Genomic DNA, 24,650 nt, shown 5'->3' on the forward strand with positions numbered 1-24,650 from the left:
TTTTTGTTTATTTAAATGTGGTAATAATTTCCTTTTGCTTTCACAACAAGGCCTTTTGTCATTTTTTATTTTTATCATCTGTCACAAAAATTTGTTGTATGTGTAAGCAATTTAATGGTTCACTGAATGGTTGTTATGCAACTGGATTGTATAAAATCCTGTCCAAGCCTAGAATTACTGCAAAGGGGAAAGAGAGAATTGGTGAAAGACTGAAAATTTACATACATGTTCTGTTTGCATGTATATCTTATATATGTTGCATTGCATTGCTACTCTTTTTGTTAACCCTGTGAGTGGTTGTAAGGGGGAAGAGAAGATTAGTTACCTTTTGTTTAGGGGACAGAAAGAGAGAGCTGCTGCCTACTCCCAGCACAGTCAAGACTCTAGAGTCATAATTTAGCCAACAGGGAATATATAGTAGCAAATCTGTTTTACATAGGTCTGAAATGATTACTTCAACAGTATACCATTGCTAGCTCCATTTCATGGTTAGTTTTTCAAACCGAAGCCACTCAGTGTAATGCTATTTAAATCAAATCTACTATTTAAATCAAAAAGGCTGGTCTTAACTGCATAGGTGAAGAATGATAAATCCAGTATTCCAGTTGCAATAATGTCACAGTTCAAAGTCAATCAATACTCAATTCAAAGTATCAATACTCATTATAATCCTATGAATGAATGATGGGAAATATCAATTTTTAAAGCTGTTACTGATACAGCTTGTTAGCTACCATGAAAGTACATAAAAGAACCCAAAGTTAGATGCACAAAAGCTACCTGTAGGGGAAGAAGCATATGACCTTGCAATTAAGGATTTTTTCATCAGTTAAACACTTTATATAGGGGCTGAATTAATGCTTTATCACAATAACTTTAATTCTGGCATTTCCTAACTTGATTTTAAAACCAAACTAAATTACTATCCTACGTTTGAGGACCAGGGTGCAATCAATGGAAAGGGAAGGTTCCACTGGCATTATTCACTCACATCTCTAAATCATACTTATTTCTGTTGACCATTATTGTGATTACCTACACAGCAAAGTATTATTACTCTGTGAATGAAATATGGATAATGATTCTAAGTTGATCATAGATAAGTAGTACTTCAAAAGATGTAAAAGACATAACACTGCATTTCTTAATTTACTGTCACTGATTTTCACAGGAATAAGAGCTTAACTTAAGGTATTTGACAGAAAAAAAAAATTAATGTAATCATGCTGTACACTTGTTGTTTCTGCAGTCACAATATAACTTCATAATTCAACTTATTTTCTAACCATAGCATCCCTTAAGAAACTAGAAACATGATTGTCTTGCAAAGAACCTTTGGATTGGACTAAATAATCTCCTGAAATCCCTTTCAACCTGGATCATCCTAAGATTTTTACAGATAAAATAGATGTCCATATCCATCAATTATTCCACGTTCATAACTATTTCCTATATTTTTAACCTATATTTTTACAGATTTCCAAATGTATGTTTTTAACATTCAGGCAGAAACACTGAAGCACAATAAAAAATTCCACTTGACCACAGCTGGAAAGAGTTAGAAGCCTATAAATTACCCACTCTTTTAGACTGCTACATTAACTTTTGTAAAACAAGAAATAGTAAGCCATGTTCATTTTGTCTCGGTACAAGAAATGCAACCAGCAGAAATGGAACAATTGTTTGTAACCAACAGCTGGTATTGATTAACTTCTTGGGATGACATTTTTATTTGCAACTGAAATTGCAAGTTTGACCTCCAAATAAAATTTTCAGGGAAGCTTTACAGATGTTACATAGCATCGTATTGAATATGGTTTTCTTTTTCATCAGTTAAAATAAGATCCTTGTAACTTCTAACATTCATCACCACAGAGATAACTTGAAAAATGGATGACCAATCTTTCACCAGCCAATACAAATGATAGTGAAAAGAGTGATCTCACAAAGAAGCATTCCTGCTTTTCAACAATCCCTTTTCACATTGTATGAGCTTTACTTCACAATCTGTGTTGCATTTTCACTTAAAATTGTGGTGATTTCTAAAGAGAATAATCAATGAGAACACAGCATACTGTGTGAAAATGGTTTTTGTTTGTAGTCAGTTCGGAAAACATGGACTTCAGCCCTCCATATATGTGATAAATCATTATACAACTGATTACTGTCATACGGTACATTGCAAGGCCCACAGCTTTGAAAGCATATTTTCATTGCTCAGATGACTAAAACTGGCTAATATTTTTATGCGTGTACATAGATCCAAATCAGCATGTCATGAATTGTTGAATTTTTGTTCTGCAATGCTTTCATGGACTCCTGTTTTGTGTCTCTTTTGATTAGCCTCCTTAAAAATCACTAAAGAATTTAAGACAGGCTCTACATTAATCAGACACTAAGACTAAGATATACCAACATGATATATATCTTCATAAGCATACATTTATCTTTATCAATCAGCACTAGAAATACCAGTGATTTATCAGAGAGTGTACCAGAGAGCGTTCCACTATTCAGCACCAAGGTCAGCTCAGGGCTACACACAACCTATAGAAAAGGACCTTGCTTCATTAAAAAGTCAAAACTCTCATAAAAAACATAGAGCAATATTACATTAGTAAAACACTTTATGGAAATAAGCAAACGTGATAGAGATTTTACAAAAATAAAATAAAATAAAATAAAATTGTATTTATCAACTGTATTCTTTATGGAACATTCTATGGGGAATATAATGCAAATGGGTGGATGTGAGGTAAATTTTGTAACATTCTTTGCTCTTAGTAATGCATAATGCATTTTAATTGCAGGTGGTGCACAATGCACCACCTCTCTGTGGTGGAAGAAAAGACAGAACTGTGAGCTGTACATGCATCTATTTTTCTTTGAATTGTCTACGTACAAAATATGGGCTAAATTGTGCCTTTAGGCACAGTGTTGAACAAAGATCATAAATTGCACAATCTCAGAAGATGTGATATTCTAGCACAACTCCCTCTTTGCTTCATGATAGGGCAGTCACAAATTACTTTTTCAGAAGCAGTCCACAGCATGTCTGCAATGTCTCAGATGCACTCACTAATCAGGGCATTGCATTGTTACAACAAAGGCCTATTTCTCTTTCCACTTTTCCTCATCTACTCCTGCACTTCTTCTTCCACTCTTCCATAGAAGGATGCCATAGGGAACAGATTGTGTCTATGATCCCTCATATGCAGGCTGAGATAGATGTACATTTCCACTCCCTTAAATAGATGTATGTAGTATTTCACAAACGTAGGGATTTATTTAGTGTAGATTTGGCTCATTTACATTTCCTTTGAGTGTGGACTTGCAACATGGAGATGCATTTGGTTTATTACACTGATATGAATGTGTTCCTCACCTAAAATTGATCTAGATGCATGTGAGATGAGAACTCAGACAGCCTATGTATCTACATACAAAAAGGCAAATGTGGTCCTACTGGAGTTATTACATATCAAGCCAAAGAGTGCTTTTATTTTTAAATAACTATTTGTCCTAGGTTCTGAACATGACTTTGGCAATTCACCAGTGACAACAAAGCTGCACTAATAGTATAAACTTCTGAAACTTCAAAGTGGTTGTACAGGTTGTTGTGTTGTGGTGGTAGACAATACTGGTACATAGTCCGAAAAATCAAAATTGTAGTAGGGTTAAAAAATGTTCCAAAGGCAGGAAGTTTGGAATATGAAATAGAACTAGAGAGAATATGACAACAATGCATATGGGAAATCCCAAAAGAAAAAGTCAAGCACATTTACTTAAATAACCGGTCTGATACAGTACTACGCACAAAGATATTTCAGTCTAGAATTTGTCCTTTAAGTGAATTTAATGGCTTGTTTGTATGGCAGTGCTTACAAAAACTAATCCAAATTATCTAATGGTGTGCGCTTGGAGTACCTTAATTAAACAACACTGAATTTGCATGAATACTCTCAGAATTAAAGTAGTTTAGGTTCATTTATTTTGGAAAAGAGCAAAGCTAAATTAACTCAAGCTCACTTTAATTCTGGACATGAAAGTCCACGTAGATGCTACAAAAGTTTAATTAATCCTCTTTGCTTTTCCATGTAGTGAAACTACATGGATTTTCATAGTCCATATTTATGTAAACAAGCTCTAAACACACACTTATGACATTTCAAGACTGCTTTATTTTCTATTACACTCCATATGGGTTAATTTAACAGTCACTGGAAGGAGCCAAGTATTAGCTGATCATTCTTAACTGAGACCATATTTTTTTTTCCATCACTGCCTGTAAAAGACAAATTTCTACACGTTCTCTGAATTATAGCCCTTAGTGTATCCCCATAAGCCTTACAGTCTACTGATAATGAACAAAAGAAGCTATATGTGATTCTTTAGAAAAAACATATTCAATTAAATCCCAAGTCTAAAAATGATATTGTTAAGGATGTTCCTTTGCAAAATAACTTATAGCATTCAAATTGGATTTTCTAAATAACATGCTAAAACCACAATTTGAAACTATTTTTGGATTGTGTCCCAGTGCAAATCAATCTTATGGATTCTGAAACTGCTAAGACAGATCTTGAAATGGTAATTAATTTGATATCATGATTTTGATGTCAAAGAAGAAACTCAGATTTATAGCTGCTAAAGGCCCTAACCCAACCATTATAACCAATATTTTTTTTTTTTAACTTTCACTGTTTCCAGACTTGTTGGGTCCCCTCATTAGTTTAAATTTTTAAAATGTTCTCCTGTTCATGGGGTGAGAAACTCTATCTTTGGCTGCAACTCTGTTCAAATCACAGCTTGTTAGGCATGGTTCATGTTAACTGTGATTTCAGTTGGCAGGGCACTAGATTAGCTGTTGATATCAAGCCAACATTTAATTTTGGGTTTTTTTTTTTGAGTCATCTGTTGCCAGTTCCCATGACAACTGATCTTCTAGCCTTCAGATTTACTAGAGAGAACCATTAAAATGTCCAGGAGTACATATAGGGATTCTTTGAAGTAGATGGAAGTTCAACTGTTTCTTCAATGGGAACTAAAAGACCTTTTCAGCTTTGCCTTCAGCAACACATGATTTCTGTTCGTGAAAACACAGATGGCCATATACTAGAAAAATAGAGTGAATGGTAGTTTTTAACCAAGAAATCTGTTTTAGCGCCTTTCCACTCCATCCGCAGAATAAAGGTCTTTATGTACAAGATCATGCAATGCAAAGGATAGGCAAAAATATTTTTACATTCTCTCTTGCATATCAGTAATAATGTCAGCAAATGACTTTTCAGGTACAGATTCCTCTGGTCTTTGTTACAGTCCCTGTACATTTTCATTTAGTGTTTCACAAATGTGTGACATAGGTAAAAGAAATATTGCAGGAAGACAACATTCGTGTACTAAGTCAATGCAGAAGTTGCAACAGAGAAGATCACTCAGAATGCTATAGAAACTTCTTGAAGCAAACATACCTTTTGCTAACAATAGTCAGTATATATAAAATATGTACTACCCATATACCCACAGGGTACGAAGGCTTAATAAAAAATAAATATCACATTGGATCTCGAGAAGTTCTTATAGAAGAATGCTAATATGCAGCAGTTATTTCTTAGACTATCTCCTGTTGAGTTTCACAGACTGAACTGGAATGGTTTCAAAAGTCTAAATTCCACATTCCTCTTATATACTGGATACCAAACCTTGCAAAACACTAGGCATCCCCAAATCCCTTTGAAATAAATGGAATCATAAATGTAGTGGAAAAAGGTGCATAGCTGTTTGAAATAATGGTAGAGACTTCAGGGGAAAAAAAAAAATAATCAGACCATCCTTTTACCTCTTCATTAGGCAAACATTTGCCTCTCATATATGGGAAGAAAATAAGCAGCTAGAGAACTTTGTCATTTGATTTGGGTATTGTCCACTGCCCAGAAGCTTGTACTAACAAGCATTCATTTCAGGAGGATGTTTTATTATCCCAGACCTCTGCAAAAACTGCAGCAGGCACTGTGATGCTTGCAAACTCACAGTACTCAGGACTGTGATCTAGAGAATCAATGACCTTCTGCAAATGCAATCGGCTAGTGGTTCTCCTGCACCCCATTCACTTTATGTTTCATTATACATATTTGCATGACTTTTCCAGGCTGGTTCTACAACAGAAAATCCAGATTGTGTTCCTAAATGTGAGGGTGCACAGGCCTATCATCTAGCTTCAAACGGAGAATAAGGCAATTACTCTGACAAAAAGCTACCTTGCTTCTCTTCTCCTCCTCTGCCCAGTATAAGCAGTTAAAACAGATTTTAAAGATAATGGGGGTGTATGTGGGAGAAAGTGAAAGATAAGAAAAGAGAATGCACCAGTTCCTCAGCTTAAGTTAACTATCCCTATTCCATTGAGGACAGCCATTTTCCACCAGCTGAAAATCTAGCCCATTAGAAATCAAATCCCAGGTGGCCAAGTATGTTTGGTTACCAGGTGGCTGGCTTTTTCTTACAGCAACTCTCCCCTATTTGAGTAAAGCCACCCTTCACACTAGACTGTTGTGACTGGTAAAAACTGGTGTAAACTAATGACAAAACAAAGCACTGCAGCTGCGTGGTATGGTTGCCATCTTTCAGTACTACAATGGAGATTAAACAACTGCATACATTAACTCCAGCAGTTTTCGCTGTACCAGCTCAGACTGTGAATTCAGGCTGTGTCTGATTGTTTTACAATGCAGTTGGCTCATGAATGTCATTGATGCAGATGCTGGCATACATTCAAAATGCTTTGTTTCATGTTTTGCTTTTATCTTTAAATATATTTGAGCAGTTTTTTTACCCTCTTAAAACAACTCACATAATAGGTAGAGCTAAAAATGATCTAATAGCTTCAGTGCCTCAGAGCTATTGCCATGCATGAAATTCAGACCGTGACTATAAAAAGGAGAGCTTTCTCTCTAATTCTCATTTTTAGCTAGTTGTCTCTGTACTTTTTGAGAAAGACAGAACTTGTTCATGTTTCAAGTCAACGTCAGTTAAATAAAATACAGTCTGATGGTTTGCAGAAAGATCATCTGGGGAACTTGAGGCAAAACTCTAGTTTTTTGACTGGCTGAGGCAATACATTTAGGAAGATTAGTAGTTACTAATTAAGATTATAGAGTGACCAAAATTTGTTTTTTACAGCACTTACTCTTTAGTTGGATGCAATGAAAGCCAATACAGTTGAGCAAATAATTCCTGATAAGTAATATATTTGCACCTTCACTTACTATCTGCATATTCCCTTTGAAGGAATTACAGTTTTCCTGACACTATCATCAACTTGTACTTGTTAAATTATTTCTGCAAAGTGTTCAAAATATATATTGCATGAGTTCGACAGCCAAGCACAAGTGGCATGGTGCAGTTCTCGTCCAATACCTTATGTCAGTTCCCTCTTTGATTGAGCGCAACTCTTAATTAAGTTTATTTGCATATGTGCAAAACATATGCTTGGTTATTCAAACCTTGCTTCATACTGATGTTGCCTAATTTTATTAAATGAGAGAGACCACTATAAATTTTAGGGGAAATTAGACAAAATAAAAATAGATGAACCATTTTATTGTTTTAGACTAACATGACTATTTTGTACCTATCTTGTGAGAATTTTAATATTTTAACTATTTACAATATACTTATATGCAGTTTGAGTAAACATGGATTGTTACTGTGTTTCACTACATGCTTCACTTCAGCAGAGGCTGACTCAGGGTGTTCTGAGACAATTACATGGAAACACTCTTGGAGACTGATTTTAGGTTGGCCTGTAACTGTTATGAGTTTGGACCAGACCACTCAGGTTGCCTACTGTAGGAAGCTGGTCCGTCCAATGGAGGTTGTTTTAATTATGTTATCTGCTGTATAGCAGACTATTTTGTATCCTCTAAACCTGTTCTAACAATTCAGGCATTTATTCAGAGACTGATATATTTATTATCAATAAAACAAACAGAAGAATACTAAGAATTTCTGCAGAGAGGCTTAATTGATAGTGCATTGGGTAATGAATGACTAATTAATAAAATGAGAGCAGAATATAATGGATTTGTACTTTGTTTGTACACAAAAGGCATCATTAGAACTCTTCAACCGTCATTAGCTCAGTCTCTTCTGCAATGAGTCATTCGGCTCCCTGAAAAAAAAAGTCTAGCTGCATTATAAAACTGCCAAGCCACATAAATGATACAGCTGAAACTTTCTGAATTGTCCTCCTATGTACATTGGTTCTCTGATTTTAGGGGATTCTTTGCCGTTTCTTTTTTTCAATTTCATGGTGAAATGGGTTGTACAGATGTTGTACAGATACCTCAAAGATAATTTCATCAGAATTTTCCAAAAGTGAAGACATACAGAAAAATAAATAAATAAATAGATTAAAAAAAAAAAAAAAACTATAAAACTATGTTTGGATTGGATACCCTTGCCCAACCTGGCTAAGGAACTAAGGAACATCTTAAGTGTGGTCAAACCAAGAGTAAGTGAAAATAGATATCCCTAATGTCAGCTCCTGGGTTCATTCAGACCACAGTGGGTGTCACTAAAATTGAAATTTGTAAATTAGATGACTTTGTCCTCTTCTGCTCTATGGAGATGATCACACCCTGTGGGTATGTAGCTCCTTCTCTTAACCAATGCAGGATAACCTTTTTTTTAACCAATTCAGAATCAATGAGTTGGCCACATTTAAGTCCACTGTGGCAAGATAAATAAAGTAAATTCTGAGAAACTGAAAACAGAATGTAAAGAACATGGATGTGGGGTAGTCATTCAGTAGCTTCACTTACTTAGACTTAAAAATAATAATAATATAAAATTAAAATAACAAAGGAACATTGAAGTAAATAAAAATAAAGGAGGAAAAGCAGTCTGGCCAAATTCTGATCTCTGTGCTATCAACTCTTTAGTATGTAGGTAGATAGATTGTCAAGAAAGGGCACAAAGACACATAATGGGATTTTTCAAAGTTCAATTTCTAGAATTTTTGTATTTCTAGTAAATATGACAGCCCTTCATCTACCATAAAACTAGATTAAAAAAAAAAAAAAAAAAGGCTTGTTCACCCAATCTCTTTAAGCAGTCCATCAGTCAGTTACAAATAAAATCATTTGGTTAAAAAACATATCAATGATAATTGTGTGCTTAAATATTTTAAATGTTTAGTATAAAATATCATGCAAAATGAAATAGGCATGGCAGCAATGTATAAAAGAGAGTTTTATACATACAATGAAGAAAATTGGTAAAATCAGATGCTGAAATATACAAATCATTTGTATGCACAAGAATCCCATGGGTGCATATGCGAACCACTCAAGTATGCCCGTTAGTTATTGTGATTGCCATTACCATGTGCAATTATTTGCTCTGCATCACAGTTTTAGGTGAATGGCTAAATCAGCTACAAAAATTATGAATAGCTGAAAAATTCTGATTCTTTCCCCAGGTCACTTAATTAAATCTCTTGTTCAGTTAACACCGTTTATATCATAACTAACAAACTGCAAAGTGTACTTTTTCTTGAAGTGACGACAGTATTCCCAGAAGGACTGAAGTTCTGTTGTTTACAGAACAAGAATTCCACATGCAATAGCAGTGAAGCTGTCCTTCCCCGCAGGGCTTAGTCACATCATCACAAAGGGTTATCTGAGACACTTCAAATTTTGGCTGTTTTGTTATATACTTTATATATATATATATATATATATATGTATACACACACACACACATTATATATAGAAAGAGACTTTACATGTATATATGCGTGTACATATAAATTTATAATGGAAATGAATAATTTCTGTAATATATTCATACACCGTTATATACTATGGTATACTTTTCTTTATGCTGTCTGTGATCCCAGTGCAAAAAGCAATTACCAGTAAGTTAGTTACAGACACACTGACTTCTCCCCATTTGGGGGTGCCAAACTTTGGTTGGGGTTGCAGTTTCTGAAGTCCTTTTCAGGAGGGGAGAATAAGAATATTCTGGAAAAAGAGTGCATGCTAAAACTGTAAATGTCATTTTTGGTGGAAAAGTAATTGAAAAAGTGTGTGTTTTTTTCATATTTCTTAAGAACTATCAGACTAGATTTGCCCAAGCACTTCTACAAGATCGTTCCACACTTAAACCCTCTTGATTTTAAAACCTTTATTCTCATTTCTTACGATGCTCAAAATGCTTCATCTCTGGCTCTGCATTCTAAATTGTCCTAGAGAATCTGCTCTTTTACTACTTCATAGGCTGAAACTCAGTCCTTAACCTCTTACATATGGATATTAGGGCCAAAGTTGGCATTCTAAATTGGCCTCTCTTAAGCTCACTTGGAACTAGTTTGAGGATGTGACTGCAGGCTTGATGGACTGATGTAAACAATGAAGGGATGAAGGGAAATGTGGGAAACCCAGATTACCCTTTGGGTTGTGCTTTTCATCTAATATGCTGACAGAAAAACACACCAAAATATAAACCTAAAAGGGTGACAGCTCCCACCCTCTCCTTATCTCTCCTTTTCCCACATCACTCCATCCACAATGGCTGCAATTACCTTTTTTTTCTCCACAACAATGGTAAAAACTGAAAAGTTAATAAAACATGATGGCTACTCTCCCTGTCCTAGAACTTATCCTCGGGCCTAACCATAGCTGTAGTGCAGCATAATCTAGCAACATACTTTAAAATCGGATTTGAAGAACAATAGCAATGGAAAGAACCAAACCCCAAAGCCATCCACTACCATCAGGACCCGGACCACACACTGACTCTAATTACCAGAGCTATTGCTGATGAGACACCACACAGAATGTCCCTATGCTGTTAGGACAGGGTAATCAGAATTGCATCTTCATAGCACCTGTTGGTAAAGTAGGAATAAGCTTGCTTATTAAAGAAAAATGTTTATTATTCCACTCTTATTTTCACTTATATAAAATAGCCTTCTTAGGAGATACTGCAGTTAAATAGTGATTGCGTGTATCAAATAAATTTTCAATGGATGTGGTCGATGTCATAGCACAAGGCCTGAGATTGGATCACAGATTAGTGTCCATGTATTTAAATAATGGAAATAGTTTCACAGCAAAGCACCAGTTTATACGTGGAACTCCGAGTTCCCATTGTCCCCAGTCCAACAAACTGATGGACAGTGAAGGAAAAATCAAATGCCCATTATAGTCAGAACTATTACATTTCAGACAGGACTCCTAGGAGAAGAATATCATTGCTATTCAAATATCTCTGGTTTTGGAATCTGGTAGTGAAGCCACTTTGAATTGGGTGTTTTGCAGAGAAATGGGTAAGGCTAAACAAATACACTGTGATACTTGTGATTCCAGAGCTGCTGCCACTTTATGGAAATGATAATATGTATATCTTTGGGAAACAATTGCTGTAAATAACCCATCTGTCATGAGAAATAATCCTAAATAACAAGGTTGTCACCTCAAATAGACTTAGATGGCAGTGGAATAGATGGAGACTTCTTTGTATCTGAAAAGGCAGAGTGAGTTGTGGGCAGAAAAATAATGAAATGAAGCAGCTACTTAAAACCACTCCAGACACACTATTTCACAGCAGTTCTTTGAAGTCATACCTTCTGAAAGCTATCCAGATGATGAGATGAGAGCAGGGAGCACTGGGTCACTCATCAGGCTTGTTGCATGGGTAAAATACCTACAAAGGAATCTCAGTGCTATTTTTGGAGGATACAAAACATCCAAGTTTTCAGTGCTTCTGTTTTGTGCACAGATGTATGCTACATGGAAAATGAGGGGGGAAACATTGATTTTGAGGAGGTATAATTAAAATTTTCACAGTATGGTTTTAAAGTTTGGAAAATTTGTGGATTTTTAAAATGGTATGGCTTCAGGCCCCTGAGGTGGCCCTTCTGAAGATGGGATTATCACATTACCGTGGTATCTGAGTTGAAACCTCTAAGCCAGGAAATACAGTACTGGTATTAGCAACACATGCAGGACAAATTTTGGAGATTTTAGCAACTAGTACTATTCTCAGGAAAATTTTCTAGTAGCAGTTTTTGACCCCTTTTACAAAACTTGCTTTAACTGTAAGACCCAAGCACATTTGAACTTTGGCTGTCTAGCACTTGCGCTTGCTTTGAGCTTATCAGAGTCAGAGAGAAGCTGGGAGGTTCACAGCTCCCTGACTTTGCAAGAGACTTGAGCCCATGGACCTGTTGTCCAGCACTTTCACAACTCAATGCCAACAGCCATAGAGCTGGTACATAGAGCTCCATGGAAAAGTCTTTGAGAGTTGTGTAATGGAAGAGCAGGATTTATGTGGTAAAGCAGCTTCCAAGAAGTTGCCAACCATAGCAATGTACAGAAAAGAAAAAATGTAGGCTTACTATAGCTATATAGACCTTGCCTAGTAGCTGTTCTTTCAACAACTTATATATGCAATTACACATCTATTCACCATCATTGCAGGTGCAAGCTGAGCAACAGCATGTGTATAAATTTATGTGGGTGTGTAAAGACTTCATTATTGTGATTTGTTAGCACAGGGAGAGCAGCTTTGTGTCTAATGAATGTGTAAATTAGGTGCTTAGCTTACTTGAGTGAAAAACAGTTCTACCACTTTGTGTCTTTAGTCTGTCCCTCTCAACAGACTTGAAAAGAAAGTAGCTAGATAGTTTCGTTCCTTGTCAAAGTAGCAACTTCCACCTAAAACCTAATCCTACTTTCTTGTATTGTCCTCAGGTTTCTAACAATGGAGAGCAGTGAATTAGTTGTGTGGAAATGTTGAATGCTATCTTAATCATATGCATGATATACTCTTATGTAGTATTAGAATAAGAGGCGCTACATTTTGTGTTGTCATTTCTGGGACAGAAAACTGGGGCTGTGAGCTAGCTTTAAATCATTTCTGGCATTAACGAGATTCTGACCAGAGGCTCTCTTTTATGTTCAGGATATGCAGTGCATTATTTCTTATTATATCACAATACATTGGAAAGAAACAGCCAAGTTATCAAGACTAATCCTTTAAGTCTTTCTTTCTGTACAATGTCAGACAAAATAAGACTACGCCATATTTCCGTAATCTCTCTTGTATTATGAGAATGTTATGATCTGTAACAACAACAAAATCCCTAAACTGTATGCATTCCCATTGGCTCTGATATGCTTAGATTTGTTTCTTTCTATCAGAAGAGGTATTTCCAAGTCAGTAAAACTTTGATGTGTTGGAATAAAGCCTAAACACATCCTAGAAGGAGTGCTATGAGAGCAAGAGTGAGGAATATATAAATGGAACACCAAGTTACTGAACACAGCTTCTTCTATTTTTTGCTCCTAGGTTCTTCTTTCAGAAATAAGGGTTATTTAATCCCTTTTCATCTCATGTCACCCACAATAACTTTGGAGCTTTAATAGTAACTTTCAACAAAGGATATAGTTCATGAAAAAAGACACTACTGACCCAACTAAGTATTACCTGGAAGGCCTCGGTGTGAGGTCAGCTTTGCTTACCAGCAAGGCATCAACATGTGAGAGATGCCCCAAGGGAATAGTTTTCAGCCAGACTGACACTTCATTATACAGCAGAGGCTTCAGTCATAAGTCATAAATGAGATTTTTTGACAGTTTAAGGTTAAACTGAGGACTGGAAATGCTGAAACCATAGGAAGGCAGGATTTCTTGGCTTCTCTGTTACATTACTACCACCCATTCTATTTCTAGAATAATAATTCAGGAGGTGCAGGGGGCTGCCTTGTTTTCTAAGGCAGAAGTGCTAGCTAATGGAATGAACTTGGACTAGATGGCAGATAAGTGAAAACTGTAGAAAAAGCAGACTGAAAACTAAGAAAAAGTTGCAACAAGCTCTACCTTCTCACAAGAGAACAAGAGATCATAGGAAAGCTTCAACTCAGACAGGAAGAATGCCAAATACTTTCTTGGACTAGAGAAGAGAGATCAGGATACATTACTATTATGGGTTAAGGACCCATCTTAAAGCATTTTCATTCACGTACAATATTCTGGATTTTTGAAGGCTACTTCTTTATAATTTTGCTTGTTGAAATGATCTTTTTACACGGCTTCCTTTCAGTTTATTATTCTGTTTGAATTACAGCACAAAATGTACACCATAACACCAAAAAGTCTACTCACTATCTATCTTGACAGCTGTTGTTCACATACCCTATGTTTGCCTTAAGAAACTAAGCATCTGATCATGTCATCTGTTAAGTTAACCACTACTGCAAGGGTTCAAGTAAACTAGCCTCAGGCTATGGCTGATATTTGCTGCTATTACAGATCTAGCAGAGTCATGGTTTCAGTGAGGATGTAATTTTTTTTGGTATCACACCATTCTGTTTTGAATTAGTATCAGTAGTTTATAGCAAAATAATAAGTTCTTCAGGACTTCTTGTGGTCCTAAATAATAGGAGATTGCCAGATGACAGAAAGTTTACTCACTCACAGGAAACGGTGTTACAAATTGCAAGGTTCTCTAGAATTAAGTATTTCGCAAGTGAAATCTGAAGTGACATGAGTAGTTTACCTCAGTTGTGATTTTTCCATTAATTTGCTTGAGTTAAACAAGAAACTGATCGTTTTGTGGTGAAAAAGTGCAGAATTTGTATGGAGTGCAGTACTAGGCTCCATTTTCTCTTTTCTAGACCTTTCTCCACATAGCTGGGATTCTCAGTACTTATTCTCTGGTGCTAGGCATTGTAAAATAGAGCAAAGCCAAATGAGCATCTGTGACAGATGTAAAGATTTCAGCTGGAGTTAAGCTGAACTGGTCTAACTGAGAATGGGGCAGATGCCTTTCTCCTTGCAGCTTCTGCAATTCCAGAAAGCTGCATAGCTGCTAGGAAAAAAAAAAAAAAAAAAACTTTTGGATATTTTTTCTTCCATCATTATAAATGCAGAGTTTACACAACTACAAGAGTCCTTTCTGCAAATCATACACTTCAGAGAAGCCCAGTTAAGCCAGGCCTACATATGTTATCATGCATTCTGAGCAACCCGAAGAGGCAGAGGATTTAGGTAGCTGCAGTGGAGCCTAGCATGCAGACCCAAGTTCATGACACAATCCCAACAGCTTGGATTCCCAAGGTATGCCAGTGAAGGTCTGTACAACTTTTCTTCCCTTCTCTGCAGTAGGTCCTGAAATGCCCCCCTTCTCTGAGCCATCATTTGAGGTGACTCAGGCACACTTATTGACTGTTGGTTTTTTTTACTTCTACTGTCACTTTCTCTCTGCTCCTGAAACAAATTAGGATGTAAATTTAAAGATTTAAAGTTTTCAATCCACCTGTCTCAGTCCACCAAGCTCAAAATGCAGGGAAGATGTCAGTGCAAAGCTTCCAGTAATTGAGTGGTCCTCCAGTGGCTGTTCAGCCATGGCCATTGTAGAGCCAACCATAATGTGTGCTGGTTGAGATGAAATCTTCCTTAACTATTCCCTTTTGCAGTCCACTCACCACAGTTCTCAGGTCCAACTGAAATAATGCTGTGACTCTAAATGTTGTGTGGGAAACTTTCCAGACTCCAGTCCTAAGCCTGCAGTCATCAGCTTTGTTCCTTGTCTCCCCCTCCTCTGCCCACCTTGTGTAACTGAAAGCATTCTGCCCCTTGGGGCTGAGGTATTCTTATACAGGTATTACTTGCAAAGCCAGCTCTTCACATCTCTCACATGACAAGACCTGGAAATAGGGAGGAGTGTATAATTCCTCTGTAAAACAGTAGGTAACACCTTCTATTGGGAAGGGTTGTTCTGTCTAAATATTCTATCCAGATTCATACTATTAGTGATGAAAAGATTGAAAAGTAGGTGCAGGAGCAAGGAGCAGACTGCTTTCATCTGATGGTTAGTCTGAGTTTCACTAAGAAGCAAGGCTGGTTCTAGATGGTGAGCAAACTTTTCCTAAGCATCAGCACTTGCGCATGTTATCTGAACTCAGATACAGAAGACTGACCGTGAATATTTCATTTTGGGTTCATGGGTGTTCACTCGGCCACCCTTTGCTCTGCTTCCAGCCTATGTCAGAGCTCAAGGCTAGGAAAGAGTGCTGTCCCTGAATAGCATCTTCTACAGCCACAGTCAAGAACCCTGTCCTAGACTGCACTGACCACTGTCCTGACCCAGTACAGCATTTCTTGTATTCTTAAAAGGATTTAAAACAAAAAAAACAAACAAAAAAAAAAAAAAACCAAAGCAAAACAAAACAAAACGAAAAAGCTAACCAAACAAAAAAAAAAGTCTCAGTGCAGGCTGTTTGATTGAGTTAAGATGCAGACTTCTGTGGGCAACTGGATGAAATGTGACAGACATTCACAACAGATCAATATGGGCAAGGCATAAGCAAGACGGCAGGGCCTGAGGGGTGTAGCAGCCCTCAGAAAAGGCTGAAGGCTTCACAGGCTTGATGTGGTGCGGTGATCTATGTCCAGTTGCTGGTTATGCAGTGATGGAATGGTTTGAGGATGATAATATATATATACTAGAATAAGGAAGTTAACACGTGAACTGTCTCTTCGTTGTATACAACAATCAGAAGAGCTTTATGCATAAGGACTTGACTGTTTTTAGTTGTAATTGCAGGTTTGCATACGTGAACCATGTGTGATAATGGGATATTACCTTACTACGGCCAATAAGTTTCTCTTTGATTAAGATCATCTTCCTGAAATATTTATGCAGACTCAATCGTGAAGCTATTGAACTGCTTCAAGTAGTTATGTGATGTGCTCTCTAGGGCATGTATAAATTGAGTATACATTATACCATAAATCAACTTGAACTCCAGACAAAGGTATGGGATTTAATGGGCACAAAGAATGCATTGTATTAGCATATAAACTCTGGCTACATTTAGAAACAGAATGAAGGTATCGTATTTAGCATTACTTAGTCTCTGGTATTTATAGATCTGACCTGCTTAGAAAAGCCAGGGTAATTAATTCTAGGTGTTAAATGTTAAAATACAAAGCCACAAATTTGGTTAAAAAATGCCGTAATGTTATAAATAAACAAATGGCGTAACCCATTAATTACAGCATGAATTGGGCAGCCCTGAAAGAGAGTTCCAAACCTGAAGAATGTGAAAGATTAATAGTTACTTAGCTACCCACTAAAATAAACTGAACAGTTTCCAGATAAACGTGACTCCTAGCATTATGTAACTCATTACATTTTACAAGTGTGGTGCAAACATTAATTGACTGACTAATCTTAAAACATCATCATCATTCATAGCTGAAGTGTGAAGGCTTTAATATTTGAAAGACATATAAATTTATCTGCATTGCACAGAGAATCAACTGTGTGCACAATTTATTATGTGCACAAATTAAGTCTGAGTACTTGCACTTATTATATGCAATCAAATTTGCAGTTTAGTTTTGTTTTAAATTAAAACTTCTAATGTTGAAGAAAGAAAGATAAGACAAGGTTTCAGTACTCTGTAGACTAGGTGATAGCATTTCCTTTCTGTTCAAGTGTCCATACTGCCTGACTTAGTGGAGGGAGGCTTGTTCACTGGTCCTTTTTGTTGGTGGTCCATCCTTATTAAATTAAAAACTGGTCTATACATGCTTGCGCAAAGCTGAGCAGGGAGAAAAGGGGAGGGGAAGTGGTGGACAGCAGATATATTCTGATTTAAATTTTCTCTGTCAAGTTCCAAGCTACCTGAATTTATATCAAAAAACGTCTTTAGAAGGTCAATTAGTTGCAAGGGGTAAGGACATGTACTAAAACATAATTAAAAATCCCTTTCCATCTTTCATCAAAAAGCCCGTAGTTTCTCTTTGTTCTCCTACTAGGTGAAACAACATCCAGCACAAAGACTCTATTTGTGAAGGCTTTTAACAAATAGAAATTCTTGTGCTAAATCTCAAAGTAGAAGACCAGACTTACCTGTGGCCAGTGTAACATTAGGCATCAAAGTACATTGTTTCAGAATTTTTCTCCTTAATTCAACCAACTTCCAAGATGTACTTGCCTATTGTTTCTACTATTTCCTCTATTATTTGTAATAAGAGACATTGGAAGCTACAGAACAAGAAATTGTAGCTACATTAAATAAATAAATTAAAAACAAAAAAATCTACGTTCTCTAACTTTACAATGAGAATTGGGCCTTACAAAATCCAGAGTCAACCTCCAGTGGTGCCACTGGCTTCCTGCAGAAACTCAGGGAAGGCAAATTTATTACATCTCAATTCACCATGTGTAAAAATATGAGAAACACTTGTTTTATTCCAATGTTTTATGTCTTTTTCAAATTAGAAAAAACTACTTAAAGCCCAAACAGTTTCTCTTTATATGCTGCACAGCAGCTGGCACAATGGTGCATTATTTCAGTTATGGCCCATAGGTATTACTGAGACCAGAAATCTGTGTTTGGAGAATCTGAATCTTTTTTTGTAATCTGTGATAGTTCTTTTATGACACATAAAAACATCTGAAGAGTTAAGGAGGGAAACAGAAATGCCCTTTGTATTGAGTATAGAAGAGACCAGTAACGTTTGAGAGAGATTGCAACTCTGAAAAAGGTCTTTTTTGCTCATACAGCTTGCTTTGATGGTTGTGTACTTAGGACCTAAAAATTCTTTAATGAGATGCAAATGCATTATTTGGTATCAATATTAAAATTAAAAAGAAAAAAAAATCCTGCATTTTTTGCAGTGTGCAATGTCATCCCTGCTGCTTTTAATGCTGGAGTATAGCTGCTGCCACCAAACACAACTGTGATGAAGGAACTTGCGTGCACATAACAAGGCTCCTTCTGGTGGATGAGAGCAGATTCCCAGGAACTAAAAACAGAACATTTAAAACATTCTAGAACTAACAAATTCTGATTCAACAAGGGAAACAAAGGATATGAGAAACTGCTAGACCAGATATCAGTGAAAAGCTTTTCACTGATACATGACAGACTACCTAAGCTACTTCTGACACTCGAGTTTAGACCCAATCCTTTGTGTTTGTGTGCCCCAAGGATTTGCTAGTAGCACTGAGAACAGGAGAGCAAACAGGCACCTGGAGTAACAGAGCAGCAGCACACCGGGGCTCTGTAACCAGGAGGAGCACCTCTGGGCTAGGAGATGCTCAGCTGCAGGACAGAGCGAAGGAGGGAGTCCTGTGCGTGACAGGGACTTGGGGTTAGGGTAGATGAGCAAGGGACTGGGGAATTGATAAGAAAGAAAACAGGCTTCTCAGAAGCACAATGGCTCCTTTGTTAGAGGGTAACTAGCATTGTGCTACTTGGAAATACTGTGATGATTTTTCTGGTGCTATATCATAAAAAAACTGTACATTTGACAAATAAATGTTTTAAGGAGTCTTACAGGAATTAAATTTGGTTTTCAATGGAAATGGGATATTAAGATGGAATGTAAATTAATATCTGCACGTTTAAAGTCTCTGCTGAGTGTTCCTCATTATAGTCCCTACGGTACCACGCAAGGAACTAAATATATGTGGAGCAGTAAGTTTCAGTTGGGAGCCCGTTTGTCGAATTAGATCAGAAACATTTTGACTTTGAGTGAGAGAACTTAAAATATCACAAAGGTTCATATATATGAAAAATATGGTAAAGTCATAAACTGGAGCAAAGCTACTTCCAAGCTTATTTAATTTTAGTCATAAATTAGTACTGTTGGGAAAGGATGTAAGAGACCTGGCACATTTCTTTTTTCAGAAGAAATATGATGCAAGGCAAACAAACTTTATTAAAAGAATAGACTGGGTGATACAAGGAAATGAAATGGAAACCAAAATATTTCTGGTAGAAAAAAATACATTTAATAATAGGTGGCCTGGCTCAAGTGTTAGTATCAAATTTGAAAATTTATGCAACAACTAAGCGTATCACAGATAAGACCGCAAGTCCCTGATTTACGGTGCAGTGACCTTAATGACTGCAAAAGGATGACAGCACCAGTCAACTGACAGGCAGGGCACGAGCAGCATCTTTTTCTGTCCTGACACTCACTCTGCTATTAATTGCCTTGAGTCTTAAGCACGTTTTACGCACATGATTACAAGTTGGATTTTGTTTGTTTCTTTGTTTTCCTGAATTATGGGCCTGGAATGAAGTTTTGTAGAAAAAAAAAAAAGTCACTGGAGCAGATTTAAAAAGCTGGCACCAGTTTGTGTCTACACTCCAGTTGCACCCATTTCTCTTTGTCTTTACTTTGCTCCTTACAAGCATCTGCAGCCCAGACCTACTATACTTGATTTTAATATGTGTTGGGGTTTTCATACCTTCCCTGGCAGTAGCTTCCAACATCGTGCAGTTTACCTGCTTAGTGTCCTGGTGCAGGAGGAGAAGCTATGCTTTTCCTATGCATTCCAGTTGCTAACAAGTCCCCTAATGCCATGCACAAGACTCAAACTGAGCAAATTTGTTGAAGAAATAAGTGCGTCAGCAATTAGTGTTAATTAAAATCTTTATTGGCATAAAACAACACTAAAAAGTTGTGAGGAATCAATGGTAGGCATATGAAGGGAGCGACAATCTATCCAGGCTAACTTACAGCTTTAAAAATAATAATAAATAACAACAAAAAGCCCTAGTACGGAATATTCCTATCCTTGATGTTTTTTTGCCTGGAGACTTGCCCCAAGCATTACTTAGATGCCTGATGGCCTTATACTGCCTGTGAGGGTCTGCTGGGTCACAGGTGATTACTGTCTTCAGCCCAGGCAGAGACAACATGACAGAAACATAACATGTCAAGCCTCTTAACATCCTAAAAAAAATAAAAAAAATACAAGAACATTCCTGCTACAGAACTTTTATGATTATGATTATGATAACTAAGAACAGCGATGAAAGATTTTTAAGTTCTATGCAGTTTTCTCTCCTTTAGTTAATTCAGGGCTGCTGGTTACACATATCAAAAGAAATAAAAAGGGAATTAGTGTCTGGCAACAAGGTAGTTGTACATATCTGGTACATATCTGGAACAGCTATCTTGAAGCACCCCACAGCATAGTGCAGTGGCTGAGAAGCCTCCATCACTCTTCTCCAAGCAGCATTCTAGAACTCGTGTGAATACAGCTGTTACTGAGATCTAACACTGCTGCTGGCACCAGAGCAGCACCGTGCCTTGGTACAGCTCCTGCACTGGAGGAGACAGAGGCCATGGTAGACCATTGGCAATGTCCAGTGAAGATCTCAGTATTGCTGCTTCTGAGAAGTCATTCTTTAAGCGCATGGTGTCAGGGAGGAAAAGTAGCTGCATGGAGAACAAAATGCAATGTATGCTTCTACAAATTAAGATGGATTTTTCCAAAAATGAAGGGGATAGGGCAATATTTTCACATTGTCTCGGTTGTCTCTCCTCAAGTACAGGTAGCTTTGACACAGTGTGCTCTTCTTCATTCTGTGGAACTCCCTCTTTTATGACTGTGAATCAAATGAGACTGTCCATCTTTTTTATGCCCTTTGACTGCTGGAAGGATATAATGAGAGCAATATTTTGGTTTCCTCCAACTGTTTCTCAAATAGATGGTAATGTTCAAATCTGATTTAAATTTCATATCCCTGTCCTCTTTAGACACTCCTTTCTCTCTGGATCCCTCCCTGGAGAGATGGAAGAAGGGAAAGAAAGGGAAAAGAAACAGAACTCTGATCAATGGAATTAATATCCCTCGTTGTGTGAGGTTTTCTTAAGTGACTGCTGTCCTGTGCCATTTGACTCAATTTCCACCACCTTTTTTTTTAATTGGAACTTAGCTAATGTTTTATCAGTTTTAAGCTTTCATTACTGCTTCCAAATTTCCCCTTGAAGTTATGGAAGTATGTGGTATTTTTGGAATAGTTTTTCAGCTCAGAGCTAACCTCAGATTTACAATCAAGCAAGCTCCATCTTTACACCTAGAATCTGATACAATAGCATTTTCTGTCCTTCTCCAGAACTCAGTGAAAATGATGGGATTTTGGACAGTTGTCTTAATGGCAGCAGGGAAAGGTGCTTCTGATTTTGGAGATCCCTCCTATGAGGATTTACAGATTAAGGTGGTAATTGTGATTCTTCTTTGTGAATCTGGCATTAAGTCATGACATAATATGAAAAAACTAAATTAACTTTCTTAAAAACAGTCCAGTCTTAAGCCAGTCTCTAATTAAGAGAGACACAAATATTTTGATGTGGGTTTCTCAAATTCAGGACGTATCTGAATCAGGACAGTGTGCTTTGGTAAAGAATGAAATATGAAAACCAGCGTTTACTGGGCTTGCTCATAAAATATTGCTCACCAGCCATAAGATAATTTGCTTAAATCACAGGCTGAAGTGCATTATTTTATTATCTTAAAGGAGAGAATTACTAATTCAATTAAAACAAAGGAACACTGATTCTTTCCTGCCTTTCTCACACTGTTTCCAGTATTCCCTATGCTAAGAATAGGAACTATATGTACCATTTAAATGCTGGAGGAAATTACCTATTTGTCAGTGGAGCCTGCCACAGATAACTTAGTCCATATTTTCTTCTCAACCATGGCTGTGGTGTCTTAATTGGTCACTGTGAGGAGCTGCTGTTTAATTAAAGTTGCATATGAAGAATCTAAATCAGCAAATTTGTATTTCTGTTTTAGAATAAGTAGCTATTAAGTGCCTCTAGTCTAGCTTACAGAACACCTTGTTTATTTTACTTACTACAGGAACATTTAATAAGATATTAGTAATGTGTTTTTTGTTGTTTTTTTTTACATGTTATGAAATTCACTGTGGTCTGTAAAGATTACATCTCTTCTAGTAAACCAAGGTTATAGAATAGCTTTTCATTTCTACAGTGATTGCTTTGTAAAGAAAATCACAGTAAATAATAAGCTTTATCATGAAGTCTCGATTGTTCAAGCCTTGGAGTAATTGCAGCTGCTGCTGACATCGGTCAGGATTGTGAATGTCCAGAACTTCTCACATTTTTTTTTCTACCTTCTTTCCTTTCATAGAAAAGATCTAAGGCTATTTGAACCAGACAGTTACTTAGTTATTTCATTGTGGAAGAAGAGCGAGTCCTTAAAAAAAAAAAAAAAAAAAAAAAAAGCTTTTCTCACATGGGAAGTTCCCTTTGAGATTTGACCTCAAGCAACAGTTCATCAAATAATTGCAAATGAAAGCTAACCAGATGACAATAGGAAGGTGAACTGACACTTGCCATCTGCAGTCTGCTCATCCTAAGTTCCTTGAGTCTGATGTTGATATTGCTCAGTATCACCTAAAAAGACATTATATTGTCCAGTGATAAGGGCTTTTGAACTTGCAAGACAGCCAGCAAGTCTTGTAACCATGCTTTGTACAGTCAGTACAACTGTTAAGCCGGTGTTTTGAGAGAGAAAGGAAAATGAAGCATTGCATCAGAGAATTTTCTTAGATTAATACATGAAAATCACAAAGAGCTATATGCTTCCACCTCTACATTAGCAGTTTAGCATCATTCTCCTGGATAAGGCTTGGCTAAAAAAGAAACGAAAGTTATAATTCTTCTGGTCAAGAATATATATAAAATATATAAATAAAAAAAAGATATAAAACAAATAAACGTGAACACCAGGAAAATCTTTAGGAGATAGGTTGACTTCATCTACCACCACATTTCCAACCTTGATATCCTTCCTTTCATAGGGTAGACTTAGCCAAATGAATTGGTGCAGAATAATTCTTGACCTCGTCATGCATTCAAGACAATGTTGCAAAACAAGACTAAATCTCTGGTGAGAATACAGCATTATTCCAATGCCATACAAAAGTTGAATTGTTTTTGTAGTGACTCTTCAGTGACTATTGTTTTGCTATTAGCTTATTTGTCTTTATGATTTAACCATATATGAAAATGCCTGCTTATGCATTTCATTATGCATTATGTTCATTATTAAACAAACAAGGAATCCTGCACATTCAAACTTCTCTACAAGACTTGTCTGTGAGCAGGATTGGGATATAAACACAAACTTCTTACCATTTAGTGTTCCTAAGACTTTCTTTTGACTTGAGAGTCTATAGATGATTATGTTGATAATCTAATGACAATGACAAAGTTGTTTTCCAGAATAACATCATGAAATAAAGTACAATGGTAGTTTAGCATATAGAATGCTTACAGTATTATAAATTACGTTTCAGATTTTTGAGTAGCTGATTGCATTAAATTACTCAGAGTGATTACTTACAATATGGGTAAAATATTATTTAAATAAGTAATTTGTGTTCATTTTATTAGTTTAAAACATACAGGTGCTCAATACTAATTGATAAGCAAATTTAAATTAGTATATGGAAAACCTGAAAAGCTTACCAAACACACTAACTCTACTACCAACTATTTATACCTACCTGGACAAAACCCATAGTCATTTATCACCTTTTGTTTCTCTCCACGTATTGTATGTATACAATGATACCATAAAAGACATCTTTTCTTGCATATTAGTATAGCTTCTGCCATGCAATGGGACACTGTCTTATCTGATGAAATCTGTATTGGGGGGAAAAATGCTGCTTAGTATTGGTAGCTCCTTCTCCTTACAAAAAGTAGAATGTTTATATCTTTGTCTACGTGTCGGACATGTTGTGTACTTTCTTTGTTGTATATTTCACAAAGGTCAAAATAATTGATTAGCAGAAAATA

The 24,650-nt window shown here is 36.5% G+C and overlaps 1 protein-coding gene across 1 annotated transcript in view; it reads right to left on the reverse strand.

Annotated features, from left to right (window-relative positions):
• PHACTR3 (phosphatase and actin regulator 3) overlaps positions 1-24,423 on the reverse strand; it is a 104,106-nt gene extending 79,683 nt beyond the window's left edge. Inside the window, exon 1 of the mRNA XM_082773258.1 lies at positions 24,356-24,423. The gene's annotated coding sequence lies outside the window, so the exon portion shown is untranslated. The remainder of the gene's footprint in view (positions 1-24,355) is intronic.
• Positions 24,424-24,650: the final 227 nt, after the last annotated feature.

This window comes from Aythya marila (assembly GCF_965140915.1).
Source record: "Aythya marila genome assembly, chromosome: 16".
Classification (NCBI taxonomy): Eukaryota; Metazoa; Chordata; class Aves; order Anseriformes; family Anatidae; genus Aythya; species Aythya marila.